This window comes from Lagopus muta, chromosome 2, assembly GCF_023343835.1.
Source record: "Lagopus muta isolate bLagMut1 chromosome 2, bLagMut1 primary, whole genome shotgun sequence".
NCBI lineage: Eukaryota > Metazoa > Chordata > Aves > Galliformes > Phasianidae > Lagopus > Lagopus muta.
In genome coordinates, this window is record NC_064434.1 from 48,678,014 (window position 1) to 48,697,687 (window position 19,674).

Here is a 19,674-nt window from a genome sequence, read left to right on the forward strand (position 1 = left end):
ATTTACATTTGCTTCTCTTTTCTGATTTAGCTCCTATCTAACTTTGTGATGCTTCTTCTGATCCTTGAGATATTGAACTTTCTTGAGATGATAAGCAGATTTCATAATTCTGTACTTCTGTTGAATGGTCTTTTGCTGCAATAATTTAATGTTTGTTAACTACCTGTAGATAGAAGACAGCTTGTAGTCAAAATGCTACAAGCCTGAAACAGTGATTGAGCACCTGGTGGGAAGACAGGGACAATTCAGGGGAGCTCAGGTGCATGCAGTGTACCTGACTGATAGAAGGGGTGGAGCCAGGATCCACCCCTTCCCAGTCCTCATTTAAGGGTTTGCAGGTAAAAACAAGGCTATCTTGCTGATGATCTCTGCCTACCTGAGACCTTCTAAGGGTAAGTAGGGTTGGTTGGTTGGTTGGTTGGTTGGTTGGTTGGTTGGTTGGTTGGTTCTATGGCTGCTGTGTTTGAGTATATCCCTACTTGCTGCTGCCTAGGATTTGCTGCCCTGCTGTTATTGCTGTGCTTTCCATTATGTTATAGTGTTCTACTGCTTCGTTTTCTCCTGAAGGCAATCAATAGACTTTTTCTTTTCTTAAGAAGTCTAGGAGATTAGGAGTCCAAAGAAAGAACAGCAGGGCATCAAATTTGGTGTGATGGTGAACAGTAGCTATTCTCTGTGAATATAGAGACATCCTTACTCAGTACTTCCTCCCAGGAGGTGACAAGAAAATAAAACTTTGTCTTCATCATCGTGTTCAACAATCTTGAAAATGCTTTCAAACTTTTCAATTTGTTTCTTAATCCAGTTTGTCTTAAAAGTATCTCTACTGTTCCAATCTGCCTTCAGGTGTGTCTTTCACTGGAGGTAAAGATGGTGGCTCTAGAAATACTGTCTGCTTATTATGGCAAAGTTTGATCATGCTAGATGATAGTGTAGCTCTTAATGAAGTTATAGTGATCTCACCTAGTCTTTCCTGTGCACTATTTCAGGTTATATTTAATAACACTTTTCTATTCCCAGTTAAGTGGGTCAGGTTGATTTTGCATTCACAAAAGTGTGTCCAATGGGCTACTGGCTGCTTAAGTGACCTTGTGGAAAACTGTTTTGTCACAATGAGCTTAATTGATGTTTACTACTTGCTTAAGCAAAAAGAATTGAACTTAATAGGAAAGCATTATAAATGCATCAAGAAATACCCCCAATATCATCATAGGTAAGGCAGGTAGGACTCTGCCTCATGCATTAATGTTTATTGGTGTTCTTCATACTAGCTACCTCATTGTACAACTGTAAAAGTATTTAATATTAAATAAGGGAAAGGACACCTCTGTTCATCTTCCCTACGCAGTATATTTGAAATACTAATAGCACCCAATGAGTGGGACATGTTGAGTGTGGCTAATAAATCTTAATTGCTTTGAGGGCGTTGATGCACTGACTGCAGTTGTCTTGAGCTTTCAAGGGCAGGGGCTCTGAGAGTGGAGGTAAAATGCAAGAAAGTAGCTGACTCCAAGGGATCCAATGTCAAGGAAAGGATATGGACACAGGCTACAGTAAAATGTGTTTCAGAGTATGTATTAAAAGCACTTATTTTAAGAGGATATGTCATGACATAGGTGTGCTCCAGACTTTTAAAATAAGTCTCTGCTACGAAGTTCATTATTCAGTCTCATGAGTAATCAGAAAAGACACTTTGTTTGTTTGTTTATTTTTAGTTTTGGGGTTGGGGTAGGGGAAAAAAATGTGTATAGAAGTGTTGGGGGCCTGAATGCACTCTCATTTAAGTACAAACTGAATATTGATAGTAGTGAATTCAAATGAGCTTTTTAGATAAGTAGCTAGAAAATAAAGTTTGGTACCTGTTTTATTTGCTTGTGCTTGAGCCAAGTTATTCAAAACTAGAATTTCTGTTTCTAATTAGTAGGGAAACACAGATGTTCTTTAGATAAAGTAGTGATGAGGTGCTGGAACAGGGTGCCCAGAGAGGTTGTGGATGCCCCATCCCTGGAGGTGTTCAAGGCCGGGTGGGATGGGGCCCTGGGCAGCCTGGTCTAGTATTAAATGCGGAAGTTGGTGGCCCTGCATGTTGCAGGGAGGTTGGAGATTCAAGATCCTTGAGGTCCCTTCCAACCCTGGCCATTCTGTGATATTGATCAGTATAGATAATTTTGTAGTAGTGAGAGATATTATGTATGTGTATTACTTGAGTGGGAAACAAAAAATACTGTAAAATTTCCAACAGCCATTACAGTTCCTTTCTTATACCTAGATGCATTTATTTCTGAAGCTTAATTAGATTTCTTGAAAAATATTTGAGTTTGAAATTAAAACTACCAGATCAGTTCTTCACAACTAGGTGTGAATGAGTGGTATTTCTAGTATTTCTGAAAAGGAAAGAACAGTTTTCATTAATGTATGTCTTGGATTGAAATTGTGAACTTATTTTATATATAATATAAAACTACCTGGAAACCACTTTGCAGAGGTAACTGTGAAAGTAAGCAGGACAGGTTAAGAAGTCTAGACAGACAAAATGTTCTGCAGTGTTCTTGCTAAAAAAAATATAATTTTGAATACTTTCACTGTTATACTGTGAGAAATAAATGGCCAGAGCTATTTTCATGTTTAATTATGCCTACCTATGATGTTTAGATTAATGAGGAGTTCTCAGCTGGACAGAACTGAGGTTGTTCAGTCTGTGGGGTTGAAAAGAAAAAGATTCAGTTGTGGAGCAACTTATGGCAAAGGAAATAATATTTTCAACAAACTTACTGTCTAATGGTTTTAGTTGGAAACAAATGTATGAGAACATAGAACTGAAGAGGAAAAAAAAGGCCTGTGAAAAATGGCATCCTGGGATCTTTTTATTTATTTCTTTTTTTTAACTTAACCAAGAAATTCAGTTCAGTCTCTTGGAAATGACTCATGGCTGTAGGCTGGGAATTGCTGGGAAAGGTAGATATGAATTTTTATGCTGTGTTAGACTGATGGGTGTATTCTGGTTGCCAACCAAACACTTGTGGGTGTACTATATATTCTGCTTGGGAAGGGGGGAGAGATAGATGGAAGAAGGAAATATATAAAATTCACAGAATGCAAAGGTTTGTAGTGATTTATTGTTCTTGCTCAGGACTACAATATGGCTTGCTTATCTTTATAAGATGTGGTGATCTGAAAGGTCTAGTAAAAATAATTTGTTTACTTTAAAAATTATATACAGTTGAAAGATTAACTATTGGAATGAAAATATTAGGAAAAACTACATGAGGCAGAAAACTGAAATAAATAATAAGAGTCAGCTTTACTAAGAAACCAAAAATGAGAACTAAACTTTGATGTGGATGTGCACAGAAGAATGGATTGTTGGTTGTGGTTTTTGTATTGCTTTTTTCCCCTTTCTTTCCTCTTCTATTAAGAGAATAAAACCTTAAGTTTAGCATTAATATGCATTTCAATATTAAATGAAGTATTTTAGCTTTACCTGACTACCAGCATGGTATCTAGTTAAATGTTGTTTAGTACTCATTTCCAAAGGGAAAATCACTTAATGTGATAATTCCATTTTCTTTTCAACTCTTAATTTATTATTCCAAGCAAATGTATTTTGTCCCTTAAACACTGGAGAATGTTTCTGTTGCCCATAGGAATTGAAAACTCGCATCTTGCATATGAAGGTTTCATATCACTATGAGTTCTGAAGCTCTTGACAGACTACTGCTAGAGTGATTACCATGTCTTTTGCAAACTTAAATCCTCACTCTCAAATGTGCATAATTAAATGAGTATTGTTCAGAACAGTTTTTATTTTTTGGGTATATGCATGGAGCTGGAATTAAAAGTAAAGGCACTGAATAGATCCGGTAAATTTTGCTTGTTGATTAGCTTGTCATCTCCCTTCTTGATTATAACCAGACAAACCTTTGGGAAAAGGGATTAAATGCCTGCAAAGTCGCATAGAGAATGCTGAAAAGGTCACCTTCTGTGTAACACAGAAAAAAGATTCAGTTTGCAGAGTGGCATTCAGGTTACCTCATCATAACAAGAGCTGTTTGTTTGTTTTCCAAAACTGATTTTCATATGAGCTTTCATGTACCAATCTATTTAATCAAGAAATCTAACTCAAAGTTCTCAGAAGAAACTATTTTCTCCTGAGTTCTTCAGAGCCTATGAAAGTAGATACACTACCTGTATTTTGGTAATTTAAGATGTATGAAGAAGGTAGAAATACACTGGAGTAGTGGGGGGGGTGAATACAGGGTAATGGCAATACCATGCTTTTCACTTAATTCCACAATGTTCTTCAGTAAACCTTTGGAGAATCTCTTGGGTTTTTGTTTTAGCAAACAATTGTATTCTGTCACTTTTTGGCTTTGCAATTCAGAACTGATGTAGAAAGCAGTGAAATCTATTAATTCTAGGCTGTCTGATATATTACAAATGAGGAATACTTCCATTTTATGCTTGTTGTTGCTGATCATCACTCGTCATAATTATTACTGAAGTTTCTAGCCTCAGATTAGACCAGCACTTTGCCATCTCTGTTTAATAGCCACTTTGTCCTGAGACTAGATGTTGGGAACCATTGCAGGATTGGCTGGAAACAGCAGTCTAGCTAGTTGCTAGGGGAAATATTTGGAAAACATTGTTGCTGTAAATGCAGCAATAGGTGCATTGAACCACTTAGGTGTATGTGACAGAGAGCTTTTTTTGATGTAACTGTGAGTGTTGGTAAGATAAAAACTTGAGGAACTTCTTTGAAGGGTTTCTGAACTTCAGCCACTGTCACTTCATCATTTATCTCCTGAGTCCTACTCTTCTGATAGGAACAATGATACTTATGTGCAAGCAGAAAAAGAAATTGCACAAAAATACCACCTCCGCCACTAAAGGAGATCAGTGAACTTTGCCTCTTGGGTAGCTGATGGAGAACAAATAAACAAGAAAAAGAGCTTGCTTTTCAAGGATCAACTTTCTTGTTTGCCTTCTTTCCTTACAGCACTTAATTTGTGCACATCTAAATCAAACAACTGTAATCCCCTATTTAAAGCAATGTCTGCTTTCAAACTTCTTGTAATTGGTTTCTGTTTTATGCTTCTTATTCTGTTGAAAGGCTTACTAAATACTTTAGGTGTTCCTAATTTTAGTAATGAAGTAATTTATATTTTAATTAAACAGAGCTGCTACAAAATATTGTAATGGGTGCCAGGAACATTTATCTCTTGACTTTTGTCTCCTTGAATTCTTAACTGTGTGACGTTCTGAAAAGTGTCTTGCTACCTAAATCCCACAGTGTAGCCCAGCAATACTCTGCCTTATGTCAGACTATCACATTGTTTTACCCTTTCTGTACTTTTGATCCCTGCTATTTGTAAGGATCTTGTAAACAAACAGTGCATCTGTTTTTCAAGCACAATCTTTAAAAGCAAGATGGAGGGGGGAGGAGGGAAGGGGGGAGTAGGGGGTGGAAGGAATGATTGTGATATTTTAACTCTTTTGTTGGTTGGGTTATTTCCTTTGTTACTATTACTACTATCCACGGTAATGATGGGGAGAAAAAGAAAACTTCATCCTTCTCCCCTCACCCCAACCTTTCAGGCTACCCTGGCAAGAATTTTTTTTTTTTTTTTTTTTTTTTTTTTGCATTATCATCAACTCATCACATCATGCTTAACGTACTGGAGCTTAATTTAGACATACATCACTGCTGAGATTGCACCACAAAATGTGTTATGTGAATATGTACGAGGGAAATGGGGAATAGTAATAATTGCAAGGGGTTGAATAATTTTCTTTTGAAACTAAGATGCATCCTGCTACATTCCCTTCAGAATTGCTCCATTTTTACTGTATTTCTAATTCTTATATCTAGTCACATTCTTGTCTGATTTGATGTATGGTGTTTAAAAACTGTTACTGTGCACAAATATATTTTTTCAAAGTTTAAGATTATTGAACCATGTGGATTTTTAGTAACTCAGATAATTTCTACTTAATTTACCATGTATATTGTTGTGCATTTGTGGATCACACTGTACAGTTGTATATTCATTGTTCTAAATATTTTCATCTATAAAGCTATCATTTATATCTAGGGCACGTGTATTTAAAAAATACAGATTATTTTTACTATGCTTAATTAAATTTTCTTCTATGAATTGCAAAACATTTTTAAAATGGGACAATGATGTAGACTTTGCCATTTCTTGGATTATTTAGGAATCCATGGAATTCTAAACTAAAGGATGTATTTCTCAAAATATTGGTGACTAGTAACAACTTGATTCCCTTCCTTCTCCATACCATGAATTTTTGTTGTTCCCCCCCCATTACTTGCTATCTAAAAATAGAAAATTGTATTCCTGTAGCATGTTACAATGGAGACTAGATGGGATTAGCTGAAATGAAAATACAGGTAAAGGAAAAGGTTGAGGTGTATGTGCAGTGATTTGGCTCTATTTGTTTGACCAAAAAAAAAGGGGGGGGGGGGGGGGGGAGCAGATGTGATATTTAATAGCCTTTATCCCATTAATTTGAGAGGGGAATATTTTAAAAATGTTCCCTTTCATACATGTTTGCTTTCCGCTAAACATACATCGACTGCAGGGTTTCTTGCTTTCAGAGTTAAAGGCCGTTGTAGCCTCAACTAACCTTTTAATCTTTTAGCATGCATAGGTGAGGTCCAAAAGAATAGCCATCCTGGCAAAGCCAGTTAAAGAAGTATGCTCAATAGTAGTGCTGGGTTCTTCAGTAGGATGACAAAATGCTAAATTTAAAAGATGACTAGAAGTGTGTGATAATTAATAATGGCTTATTTGACATTCTCACATGTTTCAGAAGGAGAGAAATAAAAGTTTAATTAACAGAACGCTTATTCTTATCTCTGCCTATTTAAAAAGTGTGCACACAATATCTAATTATTAGACTTCTGTATTTGAATATAAGGTGAGTATTTTCTCGTTACAGGCTAGGCATATTTAAAGCAGACCATCACACAGTTGGTCTGTTTGCAATAGTGGGAAGAATTTCTTAATGTTTAAGTTTAATGGGAGGTGACTTGCTTTTAGAACATAAATTAGAAGCTCCAACCCTCAGGAGAGAAAACACGTTCCTTCTGGCTTGGAAGATGGAATTTCATCTCAGTACTGAGGCTAATTAATAGAGTCCTCATTTCTCAGCTCATGTCTATTCCTGACTGCACTGTAAATTGGTGGTAATCTGGAATGGAATGGCAAAATCTCTACAAGTATACAGTATGCTGGCTGTCGCTTCTTGCATTCCTGCTGTTGGGTTACCCTGTTTGCAACAGAAATCTGTAGCAACAGAAGTTATTTATTTTATATTACATCACCATTGTAATTTCAGCATGGGGTTCAATAAGTGGGATGCATTATTAATTTTTTTTTGTCTAGTGCAAGCTGGCTGATGTGAGAGCATGTCAAGTATATTCACAAAGAATAAGTTGGAAGTATATTTTTCTGAAACAGTGAAAATACTCCTGAAGCATGGAAACCTATGTGAAGGAGCCATTTGGTGAGGGACTGATAATGGTTTTGCATTTACTCAGCATTTTTATAATAGTGTTTACTGTGCTATTTTAGTGGTGACATCGTATCTTGCATCAGTGGCATGTCTTTGCATTGCTTTGGCAATAACCTGATAATATACTGGCTTTTTTGGTCATCTAGCACCGTCACTGATTCATACTACTGTTCCCTGAAGTAGAAAAAAATTTTCTTTCCTCCTGATTTACTCTATTTTCTTACTTAAAAATATATTTCCTGTCTTCAACCCCAGTCTACTGCCTCTGTGATTCTATAGTTGTTCTTGAGTGCTCAGCATCTTACTTTTCTCCATGTACCCCAGTGCCACACAACATCTAGGCTTGGCAGAAACAGTAGTGGGCAGGAGGACTGTGCTGTGCTTTGGGCAGCACAACCCACCTGCAGTACCAGGCCAGCCTAGCTCTGAGCTCCAACCTTCAGGGGAGATGGTGGAACCTGACAAAGGTGCTCCAGGGGCTGGAGGTGGCAGCTATAGAGTCAACACAGGAGCTGATGAGGCCCTTTCTGCTCTTCATTAGTACTTCTGCACTATTCAGAAAAGGGATGATGATAAAAAGTTAGTTACATGAACAGACTTGAAAAATAAGCCACAATGAAAGCAAGAAAGTCATTTAGCTGATTTGTATGACATAAATGCAAATATGCCTTTGAATGCTGATGTGAAAATGGAGTGCATCAGATGTAGTGCAAACAAGCCTTTGTTCTCAAGGCTACCTTCCCGAAAGTTCAGATTTCTACTTTCTTGGAGAAGACAGTTTTATTTTGACTACTTTCAGGCCGTCTGTGGACAGAATTTATCCAAGAACTAGCTCCTTCCAAGGGTTGCCGAACAGCAGGAATGTTCAAGGGGTAGAATATATTTTCCAGAATCAGGTAGACATGACAGGCTTCTTCAGGGGGAAAAGAGTTTAAACTCTCAGCACAATGTGGATCACTTAGCACCAGATTATTTTGTCATAGTATTTTGCAGTAGCACCAGATTGTGGGCTACAGGCAAACATGCCTGATTTCTAACTTTCCTTTTTCTGTAAATATGTAAATTATGAGTAGCTGGGTCATTTTCTCTGTTTTGATAGAAATTAGGCTATAGGAGCAACAGGGATGATAGAACTAGTTTATAGTGGACACAAGATATTGTTTGCTTAAAATTCCTCTCTTGCTTGTTTGAAGAAAATAGGCAAAGCACAACAATATCTTGTTTGCATTTTGCTGAATATTTAGCATTGTTTAACAATAGCAAAAATTTTCCACAGCAGATGTGCATTTACACATTCCAAGGACATCATTCTGCACAACGCACACCTCATCATCAGTTGCTGGGTATTAATAGTGTTCTCTTGAGGGAGAAGTCTGTAATCTCTTTGATGTGCGATGACTTTCTTTCACTGATGATTGCTAATCTAGCTGAGGGAGACTAGAGAGGTTGTTAATTATCCTGCTCAGGTGTGCTGTAATGAAGTTATTAGCAAAGTAAATCTGTGAAGTTTCTAATAGAAAACAAAGCTTGCAACAAATCTGAAATTGCCTTTTAAGGTGAGAACTTTGGGCATTTCCTATCAGGGTGAATGGCAGCATTTGTGAGCACAGGTATACAGAGCTTTATAGCTCTGGATAGTTTTGAGACTTTTATGCCTTTCTTCAAGGGAATGTCAGTAACCAAACAGGTTTGTCTCAGATTGAGCTGAACATGGATCCTCCAGATACCAATGTATTGATCTAAAAGCTAAATTCCCAATACCTGTGTATACCTGTAACATGTAATACTTGCATCTGTGACTGCAGAATGTGAACTGAAAACTTAGCTGCAGAACAGGGAAGAGGACTCTAGCTTGGAAGGGCAGTAAGGCAGTAACATCTGTGAGAGGGAGAATAGTTCTGTGGAAGATTATTTTGATTAAAGTTTGGGGCTGAGTGGTGGTGGGTTTTTTGATTGTTGTTTGTTGGGTTTTTTGTTGTTTTTTGCTTCTGCTCCCTGCTTGCATGAATAGGTAATGAGATGGGTAGTACAATATAACTCCTCTGTTCTTGTCTATTCCTTCTGTGAGCTGACACCTATCAGTAGGTAAGTCCACTGTCTTGACGTAACTGTGATGTGTCAGTTTTTGTTTTTTTGATTGTTTATGTCAGTGGATCCACCAGTGCTCTTCTAGCTTTGCACTGTATCATGTGTTGTTCTGTCTCACTTCTATTTAGCCTTTGCACTCACAGCTGCAGCTAAGTGTCTACTGATTGGTGCTCCTTATGTTCTTTTCTACCCCCAGTTTCTGACTGATGCTGGTAGTTTCAGAAAAAGTTTGTCTGTACTGCTCTGTAAAGAATTACTTAATGGAAAGCTGCTAAACAGAAGTCTACAAACTGATGGTTTTTTTTTTTTTTTGAGATAATTGTGGTGTCTCACAGAGATCATGATTCATGCTACCTATTCTTATATACTTGTAGATATAATGGTATTGGGGAATTTTTAAATATGTCGGTATACTTTTTCTTCCTCATGTCTCTTGAAGAAAAGCAAATGCTTACATTGGTGCCAAACTAAAATCAGCTGTAAAGAACAGGATGTGGCCATCAAAAGAGCAAGGTATATATGAGAGTAGGTTAGTAAAAAATATGGAGTCTCAGCAGGTTTGGATTGTGAATAGAACTGAAAGGACTGACTGATACACTTAAGTAGACACATTAAAAGCCTCCATTTCAAAGCTGTTGTGTATCTTCTAAAACTTGAGGGCAAGCATGAACTTCAGCTAACAAGTCTTGTGTTTTTTCCTGTGTTCATTTAAAAAAAAAAAAGTGCACTCAGAAAATACTGGTTGCTTTCAGCAGAGACCTACCTTCACTTTTTCTAAAATTTCCAAGATGCTCTGCTTTATTCTGTGTCTCTCACAGTGCTGTGCTAGAACTAATGCTATATTTTTGTGTGTGTGTGTGATGCTTATGGTTACAGCTGGCACTGGACATGAGAAGAGATCTCTTCCTGAATCTCTTCTCTGTAATAAATTCCTTCTCACGCTTATTTTGTAGTAGGAAATTACCTCTTTTCAACTTTAGAGATAGTGCTTAATTTGATATAGCTATGGCACTTCCGCTTCAAATTCCTGTTTGTAGATTATTGCAAGACTTCAACCAGAGATGGCGCCAACCAATGCCAACTGTCCATTCTGTGCGATCCTAGGAGCTAAATCAAATGCATGGTTACTGGGTAGATAGTTGGTAAGCAGTTTGCAAATGCTTTGTAAGGAGTCTCTATTATGCAATAGAGAACCTGGGTTACTGCAAATCTAATGTTTTTTGTTAAGTTGGAATTGTTGAATGCAATATGAAAAATAGTGGTTTTAGGTTTTCTCTCAGGAGGAGCCAAGATTTCACTGAGGGGCAGAGTTCTCTTTGTTCTGTTTCTAAGAAATCAGAATTATAAAGGGCAAAACTAGTTTTATTATATTTTTTCTTCTCACTGAGAAATAGATGTGACTGTAATACAGTAAAAAAGAGGGGAAAAAAAAATAAATCAGTTCTTTCAAAATACAACAGCATGGGGGCAATGGGGAAAGCAGCAGCAGCGACAAAAAATAAGTTGTTTAAATAGGAACTGGCAAAATGATATTGGAAGTCTTGCCTTTTACAATTTATGTGAGAAACAGTCTTCTGCATGTTTGGTGGGAGCTTTTTTTTTTTTTTTTTTTAGGAACTTATGTTCTAGCATAATGGAAAGATTAGGGCAGCAGGACTGCATTGGGCATTGAAAAATCATTAAGGGTTTTTGTTGTGGGTCATATTGAAACAAATAGATTCTATTATTCCAACTTAGATCTTTTATTAATCCTTTAAAATTATTTTACTTATTTTTATTATGAGCAATTTTTTTTTTTTTCAGGGAATAGAACTATACTATGCTTGAAGCATACAACTCCTGATATCTTTCCACTCAGTGAAATTCAAATAATCTTTGCTTGCTAGGAGTCTTTTCCTTAATGTATTCTCCCTCATTTATAAGATCCATGAGACAGAAGAAATATTAATACCATCTTAATGCTTTTATGGATGTGTGTCTACTGTGCTCTCTCTGAAAAATTGTAAAATCTTAGTTTGTTAAAAAGTTAATATATAGTGTGTTCACAGAAACTCACTTCAGCAGTAATTTATTTTATAAATTTCTGCATGTCATATTTGCATTTAACCTAGAAGAGCTAGTCATTATATTAAAGACCATGCCAAAAGACCATCAATTCTTGTAAGTCTGGTTGTGTTCTTTTGGTTTTTGATACATAAGCATATCTGTCAAAAGTCTCCCTCAGTGACAAGAATTGTGTTTAATTATTTTTTAGATGACATAGAAGTAACTGTGTGCACTTGGTATCATGTACTTTGTATGTTGCACTACAGTGCTGAATATAGCTGCACTAATGTACTTTAAAACAGCAAATGATAATGTTCTGCTTTTAATTTCATTCATGAGAAACAAGGAAAAGAATGATACTTTGCAAGATTAGATTCAATATTTTTTTTATGTACTTATTGTGAAAATTTAATTCTCACATACAGGAAGTGCATGCATTTTTATGCAACTTAAAGGCAGGATTGTTTGCGAAGGCCAGAACTGAAAATATTGTGCTGTACCGAAAATTGAATCAGCTGAGTAATTTCAGAAACATGTTATTGAGACTGGTGTAATTACTACTGTTACAGAAACTAAAAGGATAGTTGTACTTATATAGATGTGACATATCTATTTATCTATATATATATATAGACACATGCAACATAGGGACATTTAGAAAGTTGCCATGCAGGTTTAATCAACAGGTGTTCTCATACAGTTGTAAAGTCCTGTAGCAGAAGGAGGTTCTGGTGGCTGTTCTGCCTTTTCTGTACTGTCTTCCAAAGTGCAATGAGCCCAAGAGTTATTTCTGTGCACGACAGGCTTTCAGGGAGGCGTGACATCCAAGGTGGCTGCTGGGACCAGGCACCCTGAGCAGTAGGAGAATAAGATACTTTGCAGAGTCGCTGCTTCCAAGCAGGAGACCTGTGCTGTGCACACTTCATAGGCCCTGTCCTTCCTGTCTGTAGGGCAGCTCCGGATGAATTCAGTCCCATGCCTTTTACTTCATATGCACTTCTATGTCAGATGCCATTTTGTCAGACTGCCTCTCTGCAGCCATCTGTCACAGAGAAACAAAATTATGAATATTGATTGTAAGGTTCAGACTGCTGCCATATCACCATCTGCTTCTGTTACTGTGGGCCACCATAATAAAACAGGAGGCATTACTTTGTAGAAGTCGTCATAAAATATATAGTTAATACATATAAGCAAAAAAACCCCAAAGATTAAAATAATGTTTTTTACTACAACAAAGTGAAGAACAAAATTGCAAAACAAGTGGAATATTTGACCTTGTTTTTGTGAAATTAATGTATTAATCCTTGGTATGATAGTAATGGCTCCAATTCTTAGTGAGGTCTCAAGGCGTTCATTAGATTTTTGATGCAGTTTATTCTTCTGTACTGCACCTTTGAAAATAACTTCACAAATCTACATTCTGTCAAAAAATGATGATATTAATAAGGTGTGATTGTGAAGAACTTTTTCTATGGTTAGACAAGCTTCTGAAAGAGATATGATCAAATTTTTAAGTTGAATGTCTGATTATAACTCTACACATTCAGTTTTAAAATATGTTGGTAATTTGTTTACATTGATTGAAAATAGTATCACAAACCCCAGAAATTCTGAATTTTTTTCCTAGCAAAAATCTATTCTCAAATTCTTTATCAGAATGGAAAGCACAACTGCATGCTTTTCACTGTTTGCAGGAATGTATTTAGACATGCAATTGTATCAAAATACACTAAATTGTTTGTCATAACTTGAATTTGGCATTGCTCTGCACCCTCCCTGTGTCCTGGTTTCAGCTCAGATAGGGTTAATAGGACACTACTGGGTGGGTGTGCTCTTAGGCCTGGCCACTGGACAGCACAGAGCCACTGCCATGATGGCCCAGTGGAAGGACGTGGGCAAACTGTGCTGGGGCACATGCTTTAGTCCAGGCATGTCCAACCCATGGGTTGCATGTTGACCAGAGGAGCACCCAGCTCATGTTCAGCTATGGAAGAGCAACATCCATCACTTTCCTGGTGAAGTCCCTGTCCATAGGCATCACTATTGCCAGTAAAATGCATTCCTTGCATCTGTTTTGAGTGTTGCACTTTTTGGCTCTTGGTTTATTTGCAAGGTAATGCTCTTTTGCCCCTAGCATTTCCCTGACACACCTCCCTTGCTTTTGTGGCCGCTTTTGTGAGCTGGCTTTCCCCTGCACTCTCCCCTTTCTTAGAAGTGACTCTGCGTTTAAAGGAGGGAAAGTTAGAACTTTTTTCTTCTTCATTTCTTACATCACTGCATGTGGTTCTTTTTTGAAACAAACTTCATGTTTCTTTAGCATTCAAGAAAGCTTGCTGAGATGCTTTTGATTTCACTTCACTGTTACTATATGCTGAGGTTAAACTGCAATCCTGCTCCTATGTATTATCTTATATTTCTGTTCACACATTCCAAAATTCATTGTCATTCTGGGCATAGTGTTGTGCTGTGTGGTCCAGAGCTTTGTGAGATTCCTTTTGTCTGTAGGTCTATGGTATATTTTCAAAAAGATTTCTTCAAGTTTGTCAGTGTTTAAACCCCCTTTTAAAGAGCTGGAACTGAGAGGACATCCAGCCTTTCACAGCCTACTCCTGGCTCTGGCTGAAGGCAAGCTGTGTCACTTCAGTTGCACTAGTGTGTGCTAAGCAGGAATTATAGAGCCTAATGAGAGGTCGAGGGTGCAGGCTGGGGCTCTTGCCTGACCCGCAGAGAGCTGCGTAATGCTCTTTGGGAGATTCAGATGGTGGAGTGTGACCGACCTCTCATTATAATTATTTACTGTTTCACCACTCTCTGCTTCACAGATTTCGTTAGCGGTTTTCTATTTTTCTACAGATCACTCATTAAAATACAAAATGTTAATGGACTTATTAGCATCTCGTGTGGGTACCACCCTCTAATTGGTGATTCCCTGTGGAGGGTTGTGTTTCTGACAACCAAGTGTCTGAGATATGAAAAATGTTCGTAAGCTTTTAGATGTGGAGCTGTATAATAGTCTTTGAATAATACATGAAGAATGAAACTGTTAATGGTTCAAGGGTAGCTGAAGAAAAGTAGATGACCAAAAGGATTTTTCTTAGAAAGAAAAAGCACTTAAGCATATTAATTTTGTTTAAGATCTTGAACTATCTCAAACTTGAAAGTGCTTTGCTTTTTTTCTTATAAGTAACACGCATGCATGCGCACGTGCACGCATAAACCAACCTCAACCTCTTCAATTTTGAAGGTCCTTCTTTAAATTAAGAACTTAAAGCAAAATATCACTTTAGGAAAGTTAGATTATTTCAATCATGTTAATTTTAATCTGTGAGAGAAGGTTTATATCAGTCCCTGCTGTCATTCTCTTTTAATTGAATGAGACAAGAGCATAGAGATCTATCTCCTCCTTACCAATATTGTCATTTGGAAACAACTGAACTTAAAATACCCAATTGTGACTAAAAAGATCCAGTAATCTTAACTAATTAAGCAGTTGTAATGTGCTGTTCCTTTAACTTGCCAATTTTACTTCAGATGTCAATATAGAAGCCTTTATACAACCTTTGCCACTAACATCCTTGTAACTAATTCCTAGCCTATCAGTCTCATTCTTTCCTTCAAATGACTTCTTATCCTTCTCTTTAATTATTTTTTTCAGCAGAAAAATCCATTTTTATCACTCTTTTTCCCCTGTGCCTTTATTATGCAAAGATCTCTGGGCCATACTTTGCAGTTTCAGGTGCCTCAGGGATCCACATGCAGATTATGTTGTTAGGGGAACAACAAAACAGTGATTTGGTAAAACGTAGTTTCTAGCTTTGGGCTAGCTGGATTTACTTGGGCTGTGAAGCTTGTAGGTGGAATAGGAGCTAGGATGGAAGGGAAAACTAGGTCTGATGTTGTTGGCCATGCAGCTTTCCCACCTTTTTTAGCCAAAATTAGTTGACCCAATACTTGGAGATTATTCTACAAATTGAAACAATTGTTACAATCAGTCTCTTTTTAACACTTTAGTGCGTCTGGTATGCTTTTCTCAAAAGCAACCTTTGTTATCTCAAAGGTACCTGAAAAGTTCTTCCATCTGCGTGATCTTCAACCTCTATGCGTGTTACAGGTAACATTAAAAACAAAGTTTTTTTTTTTTATCATAAATGTAGCAGCATCTGACTATCGTCTGGAAGATAATATTACATTTTGTAAGGCAAACTTGTAGATTAACTTGCTGTATAAAACATTTCTCTATGTTCTTTAGGCTTATGATCAAAACTCTGAGGGGCTGATTTCAAATGTTGCTGCTCTTGTAATAAAGTGTTCTTCCCTGGTTTAGGCACTTCTGCTTGTGGTTTATGTTTGTTCATTTGTTTGTTTAATTGAAGACTATATTAATTTTCTAGCCCTCTTCTTCCTGTGGAACAAACTCACTATAGAGACTTATATTTCACATTGGACAGCTGATATAAGGAATTAGTTATAATGGTAATAAACTGAGGAAAAGGAGATTTATTCTTTCATGATAGCACTGCATAGCTCTCCTGAGTGCTGAGACAAACTGCAGGCATTGAGAAAAAGAAGTGAGTATTTGTAGGACTTGTACTGAAATTAGATTTTCTTGGAAGGGAGGAGTTTAACTGCATGTTTAATTTATTGTCAAACTATTTAAAAGTTTAGAAGTTATAATTAATGAACTGGTTTAGATGAAGATAGAGGAGGAAAGCTCGTGAAATTTTCTTATCTCCTATCTTCACTGCATTTGAGTAGTGGCAAAGACTTTTTCTATTCCAAAACTCTGCAGCCTTTGACATAAAAATTTGAATTACACCAAATACTTTGACGTAATTTTCTATTCAGTGTCAAAGTCAGAAAGGTCTATTTGCTTTGCATGAATTTAAGGAACCTAGCAGTAACACGAGCTAATAGCAGTAAATAGTTATTCCATCTGTGCAAGAATGAAACTTCTGATGTTGTGTTTTTCATCTCTGCTACTAGTAGTCTCAGTATAATATTTTTCAGACTATAGTCAATGTGATAATGCAGCCTTGGTTAATTTATGGGGCACACTGCTGTGTATATTATTAATCAAATTTCAGACTGATGCTAGTCTGGCAACCCCCTACACATTAATCTCTAGAGAAGCAATGTACTTTTATAACTATAAACATTTTTTTTCCAGAATTGGAAATATTATTTCCTGGAATGTGTGGTTGATATCACTAAACCAAAACTGGAGAAAAGTGATTGTCAGTAATGGAATTATCCTAAATGTACATCTAATAAAAAGGGACTAGTTGAACCATACACCATGATCATGATTGATTCTAGACCAGTTGAAAGAATATCCAGGATAGAGAACTTCATTCTCAGTTGAGAATAGGATTTTTTCTTTTTACCTGGAGTTGTTCATTCTGTTCTGTATTGTCCTTTGGAGATGGAGGTTCTATACTCACTTGTAGTAAAGTGTCTGTTCAAAACTGGAGTGTTTTGGTTGGACAAAGGGAAAGTAAGCAAAAGATGCATTTTTATTTTAAATGAACGCCATAAATCTCTTAACCACGCTGTGCACAGTGGTGTGTGAACTGTCTTGTTCTTAAGATGTGGGTTTGACAATGAGCCATCTCAAAAATCTTCTCAAAAATATATAAAAACAGTTAAACTTTGTGATGATGGATGCCTAAACAAACTCTGTTATGTGTTATGTCACTGATTAGGAATTGACTGGAAATGACTATGCAGATAGTGGAGATAGAACGCCAATCAGCTTGTTATTTCAGATCGGCTATTTCAATAAACAAAAAAAAAAAAAAAAAAAAACAAAGCACCGAAGTTTGTGTTGGAATTGCTGATAAATTGATTATTTAACTACAGCCAGCTTGATGTCTTATTAATTCCAATGTTTTGAACCTAGTGTTAAGAATTGAATGTGGTATATATGCAACATTCTTGTGAATGGAAGAAAGATGCTTCAGTCTGCTCTGCAGGGGCAATATCTTTAAAGTTTTCCTTACAGTTCAAAGGTTTGTAGTGCAATTGCTTTAAAATCTTATCAGTTCTGTAAAACTTGATCCACTTTTAGATAAAGGCATAATAAAAATAAGTTAATATGCAGCCCTTTTAGGCACGCATAGTCTTTCTGTCACTGAGGTTAAGCACTTCCACTGTGTGGTTTCTTTTTTCTGAGATTGTTTTTAATATACTTCATTTTGCCCAGGGATCTTTACTAACCCCAAATAATTCTTTCTCTTAGAATACAAATAATGAAATCCTAAACTAGCAAAAGACTTCATTGGACTTGGTATGGTCTGTACTAAGGCTGAGAAACAGTTCCTTTACTGTAAAAACTCCTCCTAAATTAAGGAAATGAACTGGAAAGGCAGTATCAGACACTTTTTTTTTTTTTTAAGATGGAAAATGAAGTGACTTGCATAAGGCCAAGCTAACAATATGTTTATCTGTTTTCCAAATCATTGCACAATTATTTTTTAAAATTAATATCCTGTAAGGAAGTCAGTCTGAAGGAATTAAGTGTTTGTTACTGACAACAACATAACATTCATATCCAAATCTCATCCAAAGACATCCTTATTATCTTAAAATTTAAGTTGTTCTTTGGCTTTTTAAGTTTTCCAAATGATCAGTTATGTAAGAAATGTTTATTGTAGAGTGACAATCTTCTCCTCTATTCATATCGATATCATTTTCTAGTAGACAATGTAGCTGGGATTGATGCCTACAAAATTGGACAGCTAAAAATAAAATACAAAACACCCCAAATCAATGGAGTTGGAGGGTGTATGTGTATCATTTAAACTATCCAGTAGGATACATGAGCCTGGCCTAGGACTTGCCCTTTCCTAGGTCTTAGGTACCAAGATTTTGAGTTCAGTGGCTGGGATTCACAGCCTTGCCTGTTCAAGTCCTACTCTCCCTGAATCAGGAATAGGACCATCTATGTCTTACTGAAAAGAGCTTCAGATATTTAGTCTGTAAGCTCATCCTCATTCCTCTCCTTGGGACAAAATAAATATATATTTTCCATTGTGTATAAATATGTAAAATATATATAACATATATAAACGTATAATTCAGGAACAATGGAGTTGTCTTAATAGTCCAGAAAACCACTCCTTTGGTTTTAGTTCACTTAGTAGAGAGAGGCAGGGCCTGACAAGGTGCTCTCATCACTGGATTGCCTGTGTTCTTGGTGACAGGTTTAATTTTTTGGGCTCTAGGAAATGGTGGACCAGAATTGATGCTTAAGCAGGCACAGTAACAATGCTGGAGTGGGCACGGAGACTTACTGAAGCTTAACATCCCTGTTTAAAATGCAGTTAATTAATCCTATTAATTAAGTGCTTTCTGCTTATGCAGTATGTAAGTGAGGAAGTTGCTTTGCCTCTTTCAGTGATGTGAATTTAATAAATTGTGAAGCTGTTTAATACAGATACTTCAAAAATGGAGATTTCAGTTGAGAATTTTCCCATCACAAAAACAGACTGAGCTTCCTGAAACTGTACTGATTCCTGTGAAATATTTGTGGTCTGTCAAATTTAACTGCCCTTGGGATTTCTAATTGGAAAGGAGATGAGGCAAAGTATTGCTGACAAGTCATCTGGACGACCTGTGTAATGTAACAGACTTAAAAACGCATAGTAAAGAAGATCCTTTCCCTTTATGTTGAACAGCTTATTGTGAGATTCTTGTCTTGGACTCTGTTGGCAGAGTGGTTGTTCCTTCTGTGTCTCTATGCGTCTTCAGGATAGGATTTGGTTTTTCCTGCCCATCTTTACCTGCACCACACGTATCCCTCCAGCAGGCACACAACAGGAGGCTCTGTTTTTCAGGCCCGGATAGATTACTGATGCTCCTGTTCCTCAGGATTCACAGAATCACACAGAATCACAGAATCACAGAATCACCCGGGTTGGAAGGGACCCCAAGGATCATGTAGTTCCAACCCCCCCACCTGGCAGGGCCACCAAACATACACATTCAGATCAGGTTGCC

The 19,674-nt window shown here is 36.8% G+C and overlaps 1 long non-coding RNA gene across 3 annotated transcripts in view; it reads left to right on the plus strand.

Annotated features, from left to right (window-relative positions):
• The first annotated feature begins 365 nt into the window (after positions 1–365).
• The window catches only part of LOC125689205 (uncharacterized), a 52,776-nt gene continuing 33,467 nt past the window's right edge, over positions 366–19,674 (plus strand). Inside the window, exon 1 of one of the 3 annotated variants that reach the window (XR_007375118.1) lies at positions 366–392. This is a non-coding gene — a long non-coding RNA (uncharacterized LOC125689205). The remainder of the gene's footprint in view (positions 393–19,674) is intronic. The other 2 variants (XR_007375116.1, XR_007375117.1) reach the window with 2 other exon arrangements.